The 18,141-nt window shown below is 39.5% G+C and overlaps 1 non-coding gene across 1 annotated transcript; it reads left to right on the top strand.

Annotated features, from left to right (window-relative positions):
* The first annotated feature begins 1,031 nt into the window (after positions 1 to 1,031).
* Positions 1,032 to 1,138, top strand: LOC140853533 (small nucleolar RNA R71). Its single transcript, XR_012136603.1, has one exon. It is a non-coding gene; the product is annotated as a small nucleolar RNA R71 (small nucleolar RNA).
* The last annotated feature ends 17,003 nt before the right edge of the window (positions 1,139 to 18,141 follow it).

The raw sequence follows: 18,141 nt of genomic DNA on the forward strand, positions 1-18,141 counted from the left end.
CCAGAAATGGGACTTTAGATAAGTAAGATGATTCCGGTGCAGGTGTTTCATTCTCTATTTTAAGGTCCTCCTTGTTTTTGGGTGATTTGGCTTCGGTTAGAGGTTTAGGGTCGGTCTCATTGGTTTTACTAGTGTGTTCAATGACCTTCTCACTTCTCAGAGTCATGATTGATTTGGCATGTTCAGAAAAAGCTTCTGGGGTATTAGAGCTCTCAATCACAAATTGCCCTCTTGGGTTGCTCTGGGGTTGGCTAGGTAATTTTTCTCCTTCCCTCCTACTGAATGCAGTCGCTAGTTGACCTATTTGGGTCTCTAGCTTAGTAATGGATTGTGTGTGGGAGTTAAGGGTCTGAGTGTTGACTTCTAATCGTTCTAATGCTTTCAAAACTTTCTTCTCAAAAGTTGAGCTGTGATCAATAGTAGACAGTTGAGGAGCATTTTGAAATTGATGGTATGGTCCATGCTTATATATTGGGTCCTAATATTGAGGTCGAGGTGCGGCAGGGCCAACCACTGGTTGTGGTCTCTAGAAAAAATTTGGATGGTTTCTCCAGCCAGGGTTATAAGTGTTCGAATATGGATCATTTTCTGATCTGCGAGCTTGTTGGACTTGAGCTTGCTGAACCTACTTGTGTACAAACTCAGAAAATTGAGGTGCGGCTGGGCATTCACTAACAAAATGGTTCGGACTTGCACACAATGCACAAACTTCTTGGATTGGGTTAGGTAGAATCGGGGATTGTTCAGTATTTAAAAGACGGTCTAATTTTTGGGACAGTTCATCTACCTTACTGTGGATATCCATGATGTTTCCAATCTGATAAATTCTACTTCTTTTTTGTTGAAGCATGGGTTATTCTCTAGAGGTAGCAGACATATGATGTAAGAAATTCTCACTAAGTATTTCAAAGAGCTGCCCAGCTTCATCCTCACTCTTTAGCATTAATGTCCCACTACATGATGCATCAACCATTTGTTGGTGTTTTTCTGATAGACCATCATAAAAATACTGACAAAGTTGCCATTGAGGGACAGCATGGTGTGGATATTTACGAATGAGGTCCCTTAACCTTTCCCATGTCTCATGAAAAAATTCACCCTCCAATTAAAAAAAAACTAGTGATAGCTTTTCTAATTTGATTTATTTTTTCAATTGAAAAGTATTTCTTGAGAAATTCTCTCTGAAGATGTTCCCAAGTTGAAATGGTTATAGAGTCTAAGGAGTTTAACCAATGCTTGGCTTTGTCCTTAAGTGAGAAAGAAAATAGTTTCAACCTAAGGGCATCATCGGAGAAGTTTTGGATTTTTACTGTGGAACAAATTTCAAGAAATTTATCCAAGTGTCTGTATGGGTCCTCGTTACTAAGTCCATAGAATGATGGCAACATTTGAATAATGCTAGACTTAATCTCATATTGGGTAGCTTCTACTAGAGGTGCTTGAATGCATGGAGAGTAGGTATACGAGGATGGAGTGAAATATTCTCTCAATGAGCGTGGAGGATTAGCCTCACTAGGTGCAACCATGTTTCTAACTCGGATAGTCCTAAGAGTCTTTTCTAATTCTTTGTCTAATGGTTGCAAGTCGGGTTTTAGTGATCATCGACCTAACATGCAACTAAAAGGTCTATGTAGGACTATCCTAGTTTGTTAAGGATTTTTTTTTTATTAAGAGGAGAAGAGAAGAGAGAAAAGAGTTCTAAAGAAGAGATCCTAAGAAGTCCTAAAACTAATAGAAGAATTAGTTGTGGTTAGATTTTAATTACAATCAAGTTAGCACACAGTGGATTCTCTATCCTAAAGTTACTCTAGTTCTAGACAGCTCCCAACTGTAGTTAGCCTTCAAGCCCTCCAAGTCGGAGCTTGACCAACCAACTGGCCAGGTAAGTGTAAGGTTGGTGGGAGTCCCCCCGTTGCTTTCCTTAGACACCAATTAAATTGGCTAGATCAGTGAACAGAACTAATTAAAAACCACCTTTCTTCAGGCCCAATCATCCCGCAAACCACTTGCCTAGACACCAGCTAGCTAACCAAGTCTAACCTGATTCAACTCTCAGGGTCACTTATCCTAATGAGCTCAAAATCCTTCGGGGTCAACGTCTAATTAATTTTAGATTAAGGTTTTGGTTATACAAATGCAAGGGAGTGATTTGTGGGCCAAGGAAGGGTGATCAAATTCCTACCTTATCTTAGTTAATGGGTTGTGCCCTTAAAGTTAATTATGGAAATGCAATGCAAAGAAACAAGGTGTCCAATCAAGTTAGAAATTTATATATTTGAGGTTATGCTATTTTAGTTAAGTGTTATGAAATGTCAGTGGTTTTTTTTTAATTCAACCGTGCCAAGATCCCCGACAATGGTACCAAAATTTGATGCGTAGTCATTGATAGCACCAAAAATAACTCTACTCACTACGTAGGTAGGATGAGTCGAGATTGTGGAAAAATTCAGTGCAGAGGTAAAATGATAATTTTAAAATTTTTTTAAAATTATGATTTTATAATGAAAAAATATTAATTAATTTAATTAATTAATATGAATTTATCCTACACTAGGATCTAAATATGATATATAGCATGCATGTATTTAAATTTGAAATTCGAATTTGAACAGTAAACACTTTACTGTAATGTGTTCAGAACACAATACCTTTGTGTGGGTAGTAGATCATCATAATCTGATCATAGTTGGAAGAGTCTGATCATCGCGATATAGCCACACAACATGTCTGGCCTCTGCGGATCATCCACATGAAGTTTTCGATCTGATCGACTCCTCACGAGTGCTAGCTCATTGTAGAGCCCTTTCGACGATCGATGCTGATCGAACTCCTTCGATCGATGTCTGCCAATTCTTTGGATGCTCTGAATCATTAGCAGACATGCTTGAGAGGATGTTGAAGACCTTCCTAAAATTTGGTGGGCTCACGACACTCGTAGCTCACCTTCTCACTTTCTGAACTCCAGGCTGAAACCCTGAAGAACTCACTGAAACTCTGCACACACTTTTTCTTTCTTTTCTTTCTTTTTCTCTCGGAAGGATATAGACCTTCACCTTACACACAAGGATTCCTCACGCCTAGATTTTCTCTCCAAAAATTTTCTTGCACATGCCCCACTCTTCTCCTCCTTTTAAAACAATGTCAAACGTCTTATCCACGTGAGAGGATAAAGATGAGTAATTTCACATTTAAATTCAAATCAAAATTTGAATTTAAATGGAAACCAATTTATCCCTATCCACTAAGGGCGTGAGAAGAAAAGGGTGTGGCTTAATTTGTGCATGAGTCATTTCATGAGAAACATTTTCTCGTGTAATAAATGGGGCACTAAAAGAGGATAAGGTCAAGGCGCTAAGATTGGTTGCTCATTCAAATTCAAACTTTGTTTTGAATTTGAATGGCCAACCAATCATCCTTATCCACTCATTTGGTGCATTAAAGTAGGGCGTGAGGAGGGCTTTGCATGAGAAAAAATTCATGAGAACTTCCTTCTCGTGAATTCAAATGGGCGCAGTGGAAGTGAGGTGGCACAGGGAGAATGGGTCAAGGTGGTTTCATTATTTAAACCAACCTAATTGAACCAAATAAGTTAGGCCCAATTAGACTAATTTAAACTCAACTAAATTAGGCTTAATTAGGCTCAATAAAATCTTAATCAAATTAGAAATTGATTAAGCCCAACCCCTGATCAAATCAGGGACCAAACCATCTCGACGATTAGGTCAACTCTTAACCTAATCGGGTCAAACCCAACTGAATCCAATTCAATTGGACTTGATCCAAAATTAATTACTCAATTAAATTGAGTTAATAAGTGATCAAATCACTAATTAAACCTCTCATAAATATTGAATCCAAATCCGATGGGTAATCGAACATCAGAATTCATCGATATGTAACCCTGATCGAAGAGTCCCAAACCAGTGGGACTCTTGACCCCGGTACCCAAAATATGTGGGACTCATGATCAGAGAATCCTGATTCTCGATCATAGAGTCTTAGACATGTAGGACTCATAGTCTATGAGTATTAGGACTCTTCATCAGCCATCAGATCAGATAGAAACTTCTAATGTGTGTGACCCCGCAGGTTCGAACCTAAGCCGATAGCACAGGAATCAATTCCTGTACTAATCGAAGTGATCAACTAGCAATGTATTCGATGATCAGATAGGTCGAATAATCGCAATCGCAACACTCAAAACCTACGTGAATATGGTTACTATATAATTCATCCTTTTGACCTCTGTGTTTAGGACGACTCAGGGTTAAACTATCCACCCTGATTAGATCATTCGAATCGTGCTCAACTCAAACAGTCCTGTGACTCCTCACAAAGACTACCCTGGCCAAGATTTTGCTAAATTGAAACACGACTATACACAACTCTTAAACTGGAGTGGTCAATCCCATCTTGACACACGCACCGACAAGTCAAGTACTTGACTACACCCAGCAGCCTTCCGTCACTGAATTAGAAATTCAGGTAGTCCAGTGCCTAAGTGCAGTGAGTTGCTTGCAAGTCACCGTGGCGGTCTCAGGTCAGAGAGACATTTATACCCATATTCCATCGGAGCAAATCTTGACAGTAGAAATAGCTCCAGAGTCGGTCACGTTCAGTGCAGATGTACCCTTACATCTCACCTGTATGCCATATCAGTGTCTCCACACTCATTGGTTAAGAGGACAACCAACCTATATGGCACACAACGACCTATGCTTGATAAATATTGTCATCCTTGGTAACAACGTATCATTTAATCGCGAACAGATTTAAGGACTAAACGACAAATCCTCCTTTGTCGAGTCTAAATAGTCCTAAGGACTTCACCACAACATAGGAGTAAGATGAAATATTTTATGATAAAAAATATCAAAATAATTTTTATTAATTCATAATTTATGTACATATGCAAAAATGAGCACAACCGTTAACAGGCTGACGATTGGCTTTGGGACACTATTTCCAACAATCTCCCATTTGGCCTAAAGCCAATCAGTGCAGTATCTAATACCCATCTTCGACTTGTAGTCGTCGAACTCCTTCACCGCAATGGCTTTAGTGGATGGGTCGGTCAGGTTCTCCTTTCCGTCGATCTTCAGAAGGTCGATGTCACCTCGATCCATAATTTCTTGGATGAGATGGTAGCGACGCAGAATATGCTTCATCCGCTGGTGTGCCTTGGGTTCCTTCGCCTGAACAATGGCTCCATAGCTGTCATAGTAGAGCAGAACTAGACCAACAAGGGAGGGTGCTACTCCGAGCTCGGTGATGAATTTCCTCAGCCACTCCGCTTCTTTGGCAGCATCTGATGCAGCGACGTACTCCGCCTCGCAAACTGAATCAGCCATTGTGTGTTGCTTGGAACTCTTCCAGTAGATAGCCCCACCATTAAGGGTAAAAATAAATCCCGACACACTTTTGCTGTCATCGTGATCAGACTGAAAACTAGAGTTTGTAAACCTTATAAGTCTCAAGTCTGATTCACCATAAACAAGCCACTGGTCCTTAGTATTTCTTAAATACTTCAGGATAGTTTTAACAACCTTCCAGTGATTCTCCCCTAGATCAGATTGGTATCTACTCACTACCCCTAGTGAGTATGCCACATCTGATCGTGTACATGTCATGGCGTACATGATAGATCCCACTGCCAAAGCATATGGAATCCTACGCATACGCTCTCTCTCTTGAGGTGTTGTCAGACAATCCCTCTTCGAGAGAGAAATTTCATGGCCTATCGGTAGATAGCCTTTCTTGAAATTCTCCATGCTGAACCTCTTCAGCATAGTATATATGTACGTAGACTGGGATAAACCAAGCAACCTTTTAGATCTATCCCTATAGATCCTCATCCCTAGGATGTAGGAAGCTTCTCCCAGATCCTTCATGAAGAACTGTGATGACAGCCAAATCTTTATTCCCTGTAATGCAGGAATTTCATTCCCCATTAAGAGAATGTCATCCACATACAATACAAGAAATACTACTACTGGACCATTAGCCCACTTATAAATACAGGGCACTTCTCCGTTCTTAACGAAGCCATACGTCTTGATCGTCCTATCAAAATGTATGTTCCAACTCCGGGATGCCTGCTTAAGTCCATAAATGGACCTCTGTAGTCTACACACCTTAGACTCATCTGTGGATGTGAATCCTTCAGGTTGTATCATATACACCTCTTCGTCCAGCTCTTCATTTAGGAAAGCTGTCTTCACATTTATCTGCCAGATTTCATAGTTCAGATGGGTAGCTATCGCAAGCATAATCCTAATGAATTTGAGCATTGCCACAAGAGAAAACATCTCATCATAGTCTATACCATAACATTGACGATATCCCTTGGCAACCAGACGGGCTTTATAGGTTTTCACCTTTCCGTCTGCGCCCCTCTTCCTCTTGAAGATCCACTTACACCCTATGGGTTTTACTCCTTCGGGTGGGTCAACCAATATCCACACATCGTTGACCTTCATGGACTCCATTTCGGATTTCATGGCCTCTAGCCATTTTTCAAAGTCGGATCTCTACATTGCATCCATGTAGGTGATCGGATCCTCATCGTTTTCATCAAGTTTGATAGGATCGTCGTCCTGAACCAAGAAACCATAGTATCTGTCCGGTTGACGTGGTACTCTATCAGATCACCTTAAGGGTGCTTGAACAATGGGCTCCGGATCTGATCTAATCAAATTTGGTTCAGGTTCAACAACTTGCGTCGGATTTTTCACCTGTCGAATTTCGTCAAGTTCGACCTTAGAGGCAACAGTCCCTTCACCAAGAAACTTTCTTTCCAAAAAGATTGCCTTAAGGCTGACAAATACTTTTTGCTCTTCAGCTAGGTAGAAGTAATACCCTTTGGTCTCTTTTGGGTACCCTATAAAATTACACTTGTCAGACCTAGGTCCAAGCTTGTCCGTAATTAAACGTTTAACATAAGTCGGACACCCCCAAACCCTAAGGTGCGAGAGTACTGGCTTACATCCTATCCATATCTCATATGACGTTTTGGTTACAGACTTACTCAGAGTCCTATTTAGAAGGTAACAAGCCGATTCGAGCACATATCCCCAAAGGGAGATCGGCAGACCAGCAAACCCCATCATGGATCAAACTATGTCCAACAAGGTCTGATTCCTCCTTTCAGATACACCATTATGCTGTGGTGTTCCAGGAGGAGTCCATTGAGAGAGAATCTCATTCTCCCCAAAATATGTCAGAAACTCATTGGAAAGGTATTCACCTCCTCGATCAGATCGAAGAGTTTTAATACACTTTTCAGTTTATTTTTCTACCTCATTTCGAAATAGTTTGAACATTTCAAACGACTCCGACTTATGCTTCATTAAATAGACATACCCATACCTCGATAGGTTGTCTGTGAAGGTTATAAAGTAAAAATATCCACCTCTTACACTTGAGCTCATGGATCCATATACATCAGAATGTACCAGAGTCAAGAGTTCACTGGCTCGCTCACCTTTTCCAGTAAAAGGTGACTTGATCATTTTACCAAGAAGATAGGACTCACGGTTGGAAGTGATTCATAATCACATACTTCAAGAATTCCTTCTTGAGCCAACCTGTTTATCCTGTTCTTATTGATATGACCTAGCCTACAGTGCCAAAGGTAGACTTCTGACATATTATCTATTCTAGGACATTTACTGGAGGTTTGAACCACATTAACAGGTTGTGATAGAAAGTAAATTCTATTATTAAGTTATCCAACAAACATTGTAACACCATTCAAAATGATATTGCAAATATTTTTTTTTATTAAAAATTGATAACCATTCATGGCCAAAAGGCCTACAGAAATAATATTTAATAAAAAGCTTAGACAATAGTGACATTCACTCAGAATTATATTTTGAGAATTGATTACAAGGTTCATGATTCCTAATGCTAGAACAGAAACTTTGCTTCCATCTCCAACGTTCAGGAATCTCTCACCTTTATCAAATCTCCTACTGACCTGCAGACCCTGCATCGAATTGCAAATATGATAAGGGCTTCCGGTATCGAATACCGAGGCAGTAGTATCACAAATAAAAAAGTTGCAAGGTGTTATCATATAAGTACCTTGCTTCTTCTTCGACCTGTTCGGATCCAGTGAGGCAATGTATAGAGGACAATTCCTCTTCCAGTGCCCCTGCTTCTTGCAAAAGAAGCACTCCGCCTGACTCTGGTCGGGCTTGCGCTTCTTGGTCTAACCCTGTGCAGATATCCCGGCATGCAGCTGCACTTTCTTATTCTTGTTCTTCTTGTTCTTCTTCCCTTTCTTAAAGGGTCGATGACCAGAAGAAGATCCTCCCACAACATTCACTGACTCCTTATGGAGCTGGTGGTCTTTCTCAAAGTTCTGCAGCAACTCCAACAAGTCGTGGTAGTTCACTGCAGGCTTTGTTATTCGAAAATGAGTAAGAAAGGGAAGAAAGGACTTGGACAAAGAATTAAGGATCGCATCCTTACCGAGCTGCTCGTGCAGGGGAAAACCCAGTTTACTTAGGTGCTCAATCATTTTGATCATGTATAGTACATGATCAGTGACTGAGGCTCCATCCCTCATCCGAGTATTGAAAATGGCACAACTAGTTTTGTGCCTTTCAATATCGTCAGACGTGCCAAAAGAGTCGTTTAACATTTGAAGCATCTCCTGTGGCTGGATGTTCTCGAACCTGCAGCTGAACTCATCATTCATTACCGCCAGCATTATGCACCGGACGGTGGTGCGGTTATTGAGCCACTTCTGGTAAGTGTCTCGGACCGTCCCTTTAGCATTCAGGACTGGCTCCTCAGGTGCCGAATTCGTTACTACATAAAGGATCCACTCATGCTCAAGGATGATTTTTAATTTTTGATACCAGCTATCGAAATTAGGTCCCATGAGCTTGTCATTATCTAATAATGACCAGAGAGACAGGGTAGTGGCCATAGCTGCATAAAGAAAAACCAAACCTATATTAGTACATAAATTATTAATACTAAAGATTTGGACTTTAGACTAAAGTTTCTCCCAGTATTTTTACAAATTGATAGCCTCAACCTCCAATTCGAGGAATTACTTTAATTCCTTAGTGGGTACTAGAATGCACACAGACTACACACGAGCCCAACTTTGGTTGGTCAACCCATGTGCATCTATGGGTAGGTTCATAACCAGTTGTTTCTCTAAATAACTTCTAGTAATTAATTTTGCCCCAGAACCTAATCAGTAGGCTTTGGCTTCCACTGAAAAAATTTGGTTAGGTCCAATCATTAACATGATTTGATTTGGTGAATCGGACCAATAAATGATGAAGCCTGACTTTGATCGGCCAACCTAACCACTATCAGAAAGACTCAAACCAAATTATCATACTATGAATGATAATTCCATTAGTCAATAAGCACCAGGTCTTTGGGCCTCCAATGATTATTAAACTAATGGACTCATTATCACTCACTTAATGGGAGGTTATGACTTAGTTATCAATATAATTTAATCATTTTTAGGACCTAATAATTTTTTTGAGGATTTTATTAAAGAATAGATGATGTTGCTCCTAGATTGATTTTGATGACTACAAAACAGTTTGAAGGGATACAAATATTTTTTATTTGAAAAAGACCTTATGCTCTACAGGGGCAAAATCATAATTTCATCAAAACTCTGATTTAATAGCATCATCGTGTAGAACAAATGATATGTAATCTATTGGTGAAAGTTTCATGGTTTTTGGACTTATATTTTTGGAGTTATGAAGGTTTGAAGTTCATGAGTCGACTCATGAGTCAACTCATGAAACTATGAGCTGATTGGCACGCAAAGATTAGCCATGGCACGCTGGTTTTCTGGCTTGGCATGACCTGTGCGTCGACTCATGAGTCGACCCACAAGGCATGAGTCGACTCATGAGTCGACTTCTGCTGTTTTGGGCCAAGAAAATCCAGAAACCAAATCTCTGGACTTTGCAACAGAGGTCGACTCATGAGTCGACCCCTGAGGCATGAGTCGACTCATGAGTCGACTCATATGACGGGATTTGCCTGTAACGGCTAGTTTTTGGCCAGATTTGGTTGCTTTTTAATGCTGCTTTTTGTGCTCTAACGGCTCTTTTTCTGCCTAATTTGTTTTTCCTTGTCTCTTAAGGCTATAAAAAGTTTCAAAAGGTGGAAAACAAAAATGAGAGAGATCAAAATATCCAAGAGGCATTCAAGTGATTTGAAAAGAGAAAATCAAGAGCATTCAAGAGGGCATTCAAGTGCATTCAAGAGAAGATTTTTCAAGCCAACTACTCAACATCATACAAGAGCTCATTTAAAAGCCTTCAAGAAGCCATCAATCAAGCTCACCAACTCCTCAAGCATTTACTTCATCTCTCATCCACTTTGAGGAAATCCAAGAGGGGCTTATTCATTTGAGTAAAGCGTATTTATTGTTATATTCGCTCACTTAAGGAGCTATTCTTGTACTTATTTGTGCTCTAAACTGATTTTATCTTGTGAGTAATTATTTTTGTTTTGGAGGGTTTCCAAAACAAGGAAAGATTGATCCGAACCTGAAATCAGAGTGTATTGGGTCGGCTTGTACCCGGGAAACAAGTGGACTAGCTTGGGATAGCTAGTGTCAGAGTTTCCGACGGTTGTATTCGGGTTGAATACAAAGTATAGTGGATTGGAATTCCCAAGTAGGAGCTTGGGGAGTGGATGTAGGTGCAAGGTTGGCACCGAACCACTATAAATCATTGTGTTTGTGGCATGCTTTATTGTTTCTCTTTAATTCTCCATTATATCCTTGCATTCTTGTTTTAAGTAATTAATCTCAAACTAAAGTCTCTCTCCTCATTCATCAAGCTTTTGATATATAATTTTTACAAGTAATTAGTTAAGCCTAAAATTTTTAAAACCCAATTCACCCCCCCTCTTGGGTTGCATAGCTGGGCAACAAGTGGTATCAGAGCCCGGTGCTCTAGCCCTTCTTTGATCTAACAATCAAAGAGCCAAAGATCTATGGCAACCCACGTCGGCACTTCTCTAGCCGAGGGGCAATCCACCAACCGACCTCCACTTTTCAATGGGTCTAATTACACCTATTGGAAAGCTCGGATGAAGATATTCATACAAGCACTAGACTATGATATGTGGAGTATCATAGTGAACGGTCCTCACACACCCACCAAGATTATAGATGGTGAGGAGTCAACCAAACCCGAAAGAGAATGGGATGAGGTTGATAAGAAATTGGCACAATTAAATGCTAAAGCTATGAATATTCTTTATTGTGCACTTGATGCAAATGAATTTAATCGCATTTCTACCTGTGCATCTGCTAAAGAAATATGGGATAGGTTAGAAGTAACCCATGAGGGAACAAATCAAGTAAAAGAGTCCAAAATAAACATGCTTGTACATAAATATGAGCTATTTAAAATGGAGCATGATGAGTCCATAACTGCTATGTTTACTCGTTTTACTGATATAATTAATGGTTTGAAGAGTCTTGGCAAATCTTATACTAACAGTGAGCTTGTAAGAAAAATTCTCAGGTCATTGTCAAGAACTTGGGAAGCCAAGGTGACTGCCATCCAAGAAGCAAAGGACTTGAACACTCTACCTCTAGAAGAGCTTCTTGGATCCTTGATGACTCATGAGCTTAGCATGAAGCAACATCAAGAGGATGAAGTCAAAAAGAAAAGAACCATTGCCCTCAAATCCACAGCTTCTCCTGATGAAGAAATTGACGACACAGAAGATGAAGAACAGGATGAAGAGATGGCACTCATCACCCGGAGATTCAAGAAGTTCCTAAGAAAAAGGAAGCAGGGGATGAGAAAGAGACCTTTCACAAAAGGGGAACAAAGCAAAGAGAAAGAAAAAGATCAACCCCTTATATGCTATGAGTGCAAGAAGCCGGGGCATTTCAAATCCGAATGTCCACAATTGAAGAAAGGTCCCAAAAAGTTCAAAAAGAAGGCAATGATGGCCACATGGAGTGCGAGCGACGACTCAAGCTCCGATGAGGAGACCTCAACAGAACAAGCCAACCTGTGCCTTATGGCACAGGATAATGAGGTAATTTCTGAAACCCCTAGTAAATTTACTTTTGAAGAATTACATGAAGCCTTCAATGATTTAATTGATGAATTGAAGAAACTAGGAATGAAAAACAAAGAACTAAAATTGAAAAATCAGTCTTTAGTAAAACAAGCAGAAAATCTTTCAATTGAAAAATCTACTTTGCTTCAAGAGAACCAAAGCCTAAAGAATGATATTAATAAGCTGAAACCTATAGTAGATAAATTCACCTTAAGTTCAAACAAACTAAATATGATTCTTGAAAATCAAAAGGCCGTATATGATAAGGCCGGACTTGGCTATAACCCCTAAAGAAACAAAAATTTCTGAAAAATATTTATGTAAATTATTCAAGTAACAAGCCTACCAATACTACTTGTTTTAAATGTGGTAGAATAGGACATAAATCTTACACTTGTGCAAACATAACTGTAAAGAAAATATGGGTTCCAAAAGGAACCATCTTGACTAACCAAAAAGGACCCAAGAAAGCTTGGGTACCTAAAACAAAAACTTGATATTTGTTTGCAGGTGTGTCTAGCATCCCATGGAGAAAACAGGAAATGGTATCTGGACAGTGGATGCTCGAGACACATGACTGGTGATGAATCACAATTCATCACGCTTGACGCTAAGGATGGAGGGATGGTCACCTTTGGAGATAATGGCAAAGGAAAGATCATCGGGATAGGTAACATTGGTATCACTCCCTCCAAATATATTGAAAATGTTTTGTTAGTTAAAGGTTTAAAGCATAACTTACTTAGCATTAGTCAATTTTGTGATAAAGGGTATAAAGTAGTTTTTGAATCATCTGTTTGTATTGTGACTAGTCCTATTAATGATGGCATCAAATTTATAGGACATAGACATGGCAATGTTTATATGGTAGATCTAAATGATTTAGCCAAATTAGACATGCAATGCCTAGTATCCTTAAATACTAAAGTTAATGAGACTAGTTGGCTTTGGTATCGTAGACTTGCTCACATTAGCATGCATTCTCTTTCAAAATTAATTAAGAAAGAATTAGTTCATGGCTTGCCTAAACTGAATTTTGAAAAGGATAGGATTTGTGATGCATGTCAACTAGGTAAGCAAACTAGAGTTTCATTTAAATCCAAATACATTGTTTCAACTTCTAGACCATTAGAGCTTTTGCATATGGATTTATTTGGACCAACTAGAACCACAAGTCTAGGAGGAAAATGATATGGTTTTGTAATAATAGATGATTATTCACGTTTTACTTGGGTTTTCTTTTTGGCACACAAAGATGAAACTTTTCATATTTTCACTAAATTTCATCGAAAAGTCACTAATGAAAAAGGATTTTCAATTCAAAATATTAGAAGTGACCATGGAACTGAATTTGAAAATCAAGACTTTGAAAAATTTTGTGATGAGAATGGAATCGGCCATAACTTCTCTGCTCCTAGAACACCCCAACAAAATGGGGTAGTTGAAAGGAAAAACAGAACCTTAGAAGAAATGGCCCGTACCATGCTTTGTGAAAGCAACCTTCCAAGATATTTTTGGGCGGAAGCTATTAACACAGCATGTTACATTTTAAATCGTGCTTTGATCAGACAATTTTTAAAGAAAACCCCCTATGAACTTTGGAAAGGAAGAAAACCAAATATTGCATATTTTCATGTTTTTGGCTGCCGATGTTTTGTATTAAATAATAGCAAGGAAAGACTTGGTAAATTTGATGCAAAATCAGATGAAGCAATCTTTCTGGGTTACTCCTCTACTAGTAAAGCTTTTAGAGTTTTTAATAAAAGAACTTTAGTAGTTGAGGAGTCCATTCATGTTGTCTTTGATGAATCTAACGATCTTCCTTCAAGGAAGAATGAGGGTGTTGATGATGCAGATCCATTAATAGAAGGTATGAAGGAGATCACTCTGAAAGATTCAGCCACTCCAGAGGACAAGGAACAAGAAGACAAACAAGATGAGATAGGTGAGGAAATTCAAGAACAACCTCAAGGTACAAATGACCTACCCAAGGAATGGAGGTATGTTCACAACCACCCTAAGGAGTTAATTATTGGTGATCCTATGCATGGTGTAAAAACTCGCTCTTCACTTAGAGATGTGTTTAATCATTGTGCTTTTGTATCTCATTTTGAACCTAAAACTATTGAAGAAGCTGAAAAAGATCATAATTGGATTAATGCAATGCAAGAGGAACTTAATCAATTTGAAAGAAATAATGTTTGGACTTTGGTTTCAAGACCTAAAAACTGTTCAATAATTGGCACAAAATGGGTCTTTAAAAACAAATTAGATGAGCATGGTAATGTAATTAGAAATAAAGCAAGATTGGTTGCTAAAGGATATAATCAAGAAGAAGGGATTGATTTTGATGAAACCTTTGCACCAGTAGCTAGATTAGAAGCCATTAGACTTCTACTTGCATATGCTTGCTTTATGAAATTCAAATTGTTTCAAATGGATGTTAAAAGTGCATTTTTAAATGGATTTATTGCTGAAGAAGTTTATGTAGAACAACCCCCTGGATTTGAAAATCATGCCTTTCCTAATCATGTTTTTAAATTAATAAGGCTTTATATGGATTAAAACAAGCACCTAGAGCATGGTATGATAGACTAAGCAAATTTTACTAAATAATGGTTTTTCAAGAGGTAATGTAGATACAACCCTCTTTATCAAAAGAAATCAAAATGATATGTTAGTTATACAAATTTATGTTGATGACATAATTTTTGGGTCTACTAATGAATCCCTTTGTCAAGACTTTGCTAAGCTTATGCAGGGGAGTTCGAGATGAGCATGATGGGAGAACTCACCTTCTTCCTCGGACTCCAAATCAAACAATCAAAAGAGGAATCTCCATCGCCCAAAGCAAGTACACCAAGGAACTACTTAAAAGATTTGGAATGGAGAACTCCAAACCCATTGGCACACCAATGAGTCCCTCATGTAAGCTTGACAAGGATGATGAAGGTAAATGTGTAGACTTAAAATACTATAGAGGCATGATTGGATCATTATTGTATCTAACTGCAAGTAGGCCTGATATCATGTTTAGTATTTGTTTATGTGCTAGATATCAATCTAATCCTAAAGAATCTCATTTGAATGATGTTAAAAGAATCCTTAGATACTTAAATGGTACTCAAACTTTAGGGTTATGGTACTCTAAGGACTCACAAATAGATTTATTAGGATATTCTGATGCTGACTTTGCTGGATGTAAACTAGATAGAAAAAGCACAAGTGGAACTTGTCAATTTTTGGAGTTAACCTAATCTCATGGTTTAGTAAGAAACAAAATTCGGTAGCACTGTCTACGGCTGAGGCCGAATACATTGCAGCCGAAGTTGTTGTGCTCAAATCTTGTGGATTAAGCAACAACTCGAAGACTTTGGAATTAAACTTAATGAAACACCAATAAGATGTGACAACACAAGTGCCATAAATCTATCTAAAAATCCTATTCAACACTCAAGATCCAAACATATTGAAATAAGACATCACTTCATAAGAGAACATGTTCAAAACAAAAATATAATTCTTGAATATGTTTGCACCGAAAATCAATTAGCTGATATCTTTACAAAGGCCCTTAGTGAGGATAGATTCTGTGAAATTAGGAGAAATCTAGGAATTCTTAATCCATTTGCCTGAATTAATTTTCAAATTCCAATGATTTATGGTCAAAATTTCCTAAGAGCTCAATTTCCAACACCTTTCTTGGTCTCAAAAGCTCAAGTTTTTCATTCTAAAAACTCATCTTAGAGCTAAACTCCTTCTCCCCAAATTTCAAATTTTTCTGGAATTTATTCACATTTTTCCTGATTTTCTGAACTTCATGAGTCGACCCCATGAGTCGACTCAATGGCAAACTTGTAATTCCCAGCAACTTCCAACGGGCTGAAGGTTTATATTTGAATTACTGTTCGTGAGCCGACCCTCACGCTCGTCTTCTTCCTTCCGAAATCCATTCTTCCTTCTCCCATTTGCTCCATTTCCAAGGCTTAATCTTGTGGAACTCCTCCCGCCTCCTCTCCACCGCAAATCGCCACTCGGGGAAAGGTTCTTTTGTGACCTCTTCCCTTGTTCTTCACGGTTGGAGCGTGCCCTAGCACTCCACCGTCCCTCTCAAATCCACTCTTCTCTCCTCCAAAACCTCAAATCACTCTCTTGTGATCCTTCCTCCACTCTCTCACTTGCTCCTCAAGTCTCCTCGCCTGGTATTGAAGAGGGTATGGCACCAAAAATGAAGCTTTCCCAAAGGAGAAAGTCTGTCCGAGAACTTGAAGAAATGTCAGAAGAAAAGGCAAGCGGCACAGTCCTCCTCTGCTCCCGCTCCAGCTTCAGTTCAAGGTCCTTCACAGTCTTCTAAACTCCCAGTAAGAACCCTCTCTCAGATAGAAAAGTAGAAACGGGAAAAACATTGACTTCCGGTTCTTTGAAAGTGAGGGATTTTCTTTAGCAAGTAAGATCAAAAATCAGGGATGGAGCTTTTACTGTTCACTCAAAGAAGTCACCTTTGTTGACCTTGTTAGGGAGTTTTATCAGAATCTTATTTATGGAAATGGGTCAGTAACTTCAACTGTGAAAGGGATTGATATCTGTCTGGATCCTGTCATTTTAGGGGAAGATTTTACACTTACCTAGTGAAGTTATGCATACATGGAACTCCCTGTGAAAGAAGAAGGTATAAGTGTTATACTTGGAGGAACCTACCAAGGGAATTTGAATAAACTAGAGGCCAAGATTTTACCTATAGAAATGAGAATCTTACATCAAATGGTCACAAAACTTTTCTTCCCTAGGAGTGGTAGGCACGATCTTCTGTCAGGCAGGGATATATGCATTATGTTTCACATTATCACAGAAACCCCCCTAAACCTCCCGCACTTATGATAGAGGCCATGAGAGAGACTCTGAACAGATCTAAGGCACATTTGCCTTATGGTATGGCCCTGACTAGAGTTTTCAGGAGGTTTGGAGTTAGTTGTGAGGGGGAGGCTCCCACCAAACTGTCTCATGTTGATACCTTCAACCACACACCTTGCATCGAATGGGGTTCACAAAAAGTGGTGGTGGTTGGATCAGGGGAGCTGAGGAAAGAACAGAAGAAAGAGCTGAGGATACAGCAGGAGTCAGAGCTGAAGAAGAAGAAGAACCATCATCTCCTGTTCATGACTTCAGGGCAGCTTCACCAGATATACAGTTCTTTCCGGATCCAGAGGCTGGCCCTTCTGAGTTTACCAGGATACCCACACCTGTGCATCAGCCAGAGAGAGAGCACCTCCGCCAGAGTTCACACTGTCGATTATCAGATTGAGCGGATTGCACAGCGTGTGGCTCTTTGATGTCGAGTCAGTGAGCAGTACTTCATTTGTACCAGGGGCTACTTCTACTGATCAGACTTTGACTCCCCACATCTCCACAGTATATCAGATGATGGCAGATCAGTCCATGAGGATTCAGCAGCTTGAGGACACTGTACTGAGATTGACTGGCAGAGTTCTCGAGTTACAGGGGCAGGTCTTCGATTTGGCACACCCTCAGCCTCAGGAGTCTACGATTGAGGTCACTGATCTCACTGCAGAGGCCGGCAGACTCAGAGGAGCTCTTGAGGGCGGTTATGAGTTACTGAGGAAGGAGATCAGAGGATCAAGTGAGCAAGCTACTACTCAGTTCACTGCACTTCTCCAGGCTGTCTCCAGGGCACTGACTGTACTTGACTCCATCAGACTTACCCTTTCAGTTCAGTCCCTAGCTTCTCAGCGTTCTCAGCCACCCAGTTCCTCCCGTTCGCCTGCTCGTGCCAGTTCTTCCTCTCGTGCCAGAGGCAGACGGGGTCGAGGACGCATCTCAGATCCAGATTCATCTGCTCCTTATCACATTTCTGATGATTCCGATCATTGACTTATCATTGATCATTTCTAGATCCTAGGTCTTAGTGTTTAGTCCTCTCTAGGATCTGTATTTTTGGGGCCATGTATTGACATGAGCTAGTTGACTTTGTATGTTACTTTTTATGTTACAATCTATGTACTGAAACAATTATGGCTTTACCTTTGGAATGATGATTAT

This window comes from Elaeis guineensis, chromosome 13, assembly GCF_000442705.2.
Source record: "Elaeis guineensis isolate ETL-2024a chromosome 13, EG11, whole genome shotgun sequence".
NCBI classification, from domain to species: Eukaryota; Viridiplantae; Streptophyta; class Magnoliopsida; order Arecales; family Arecaceae; genus Elaeis; species Elaeis guineensis.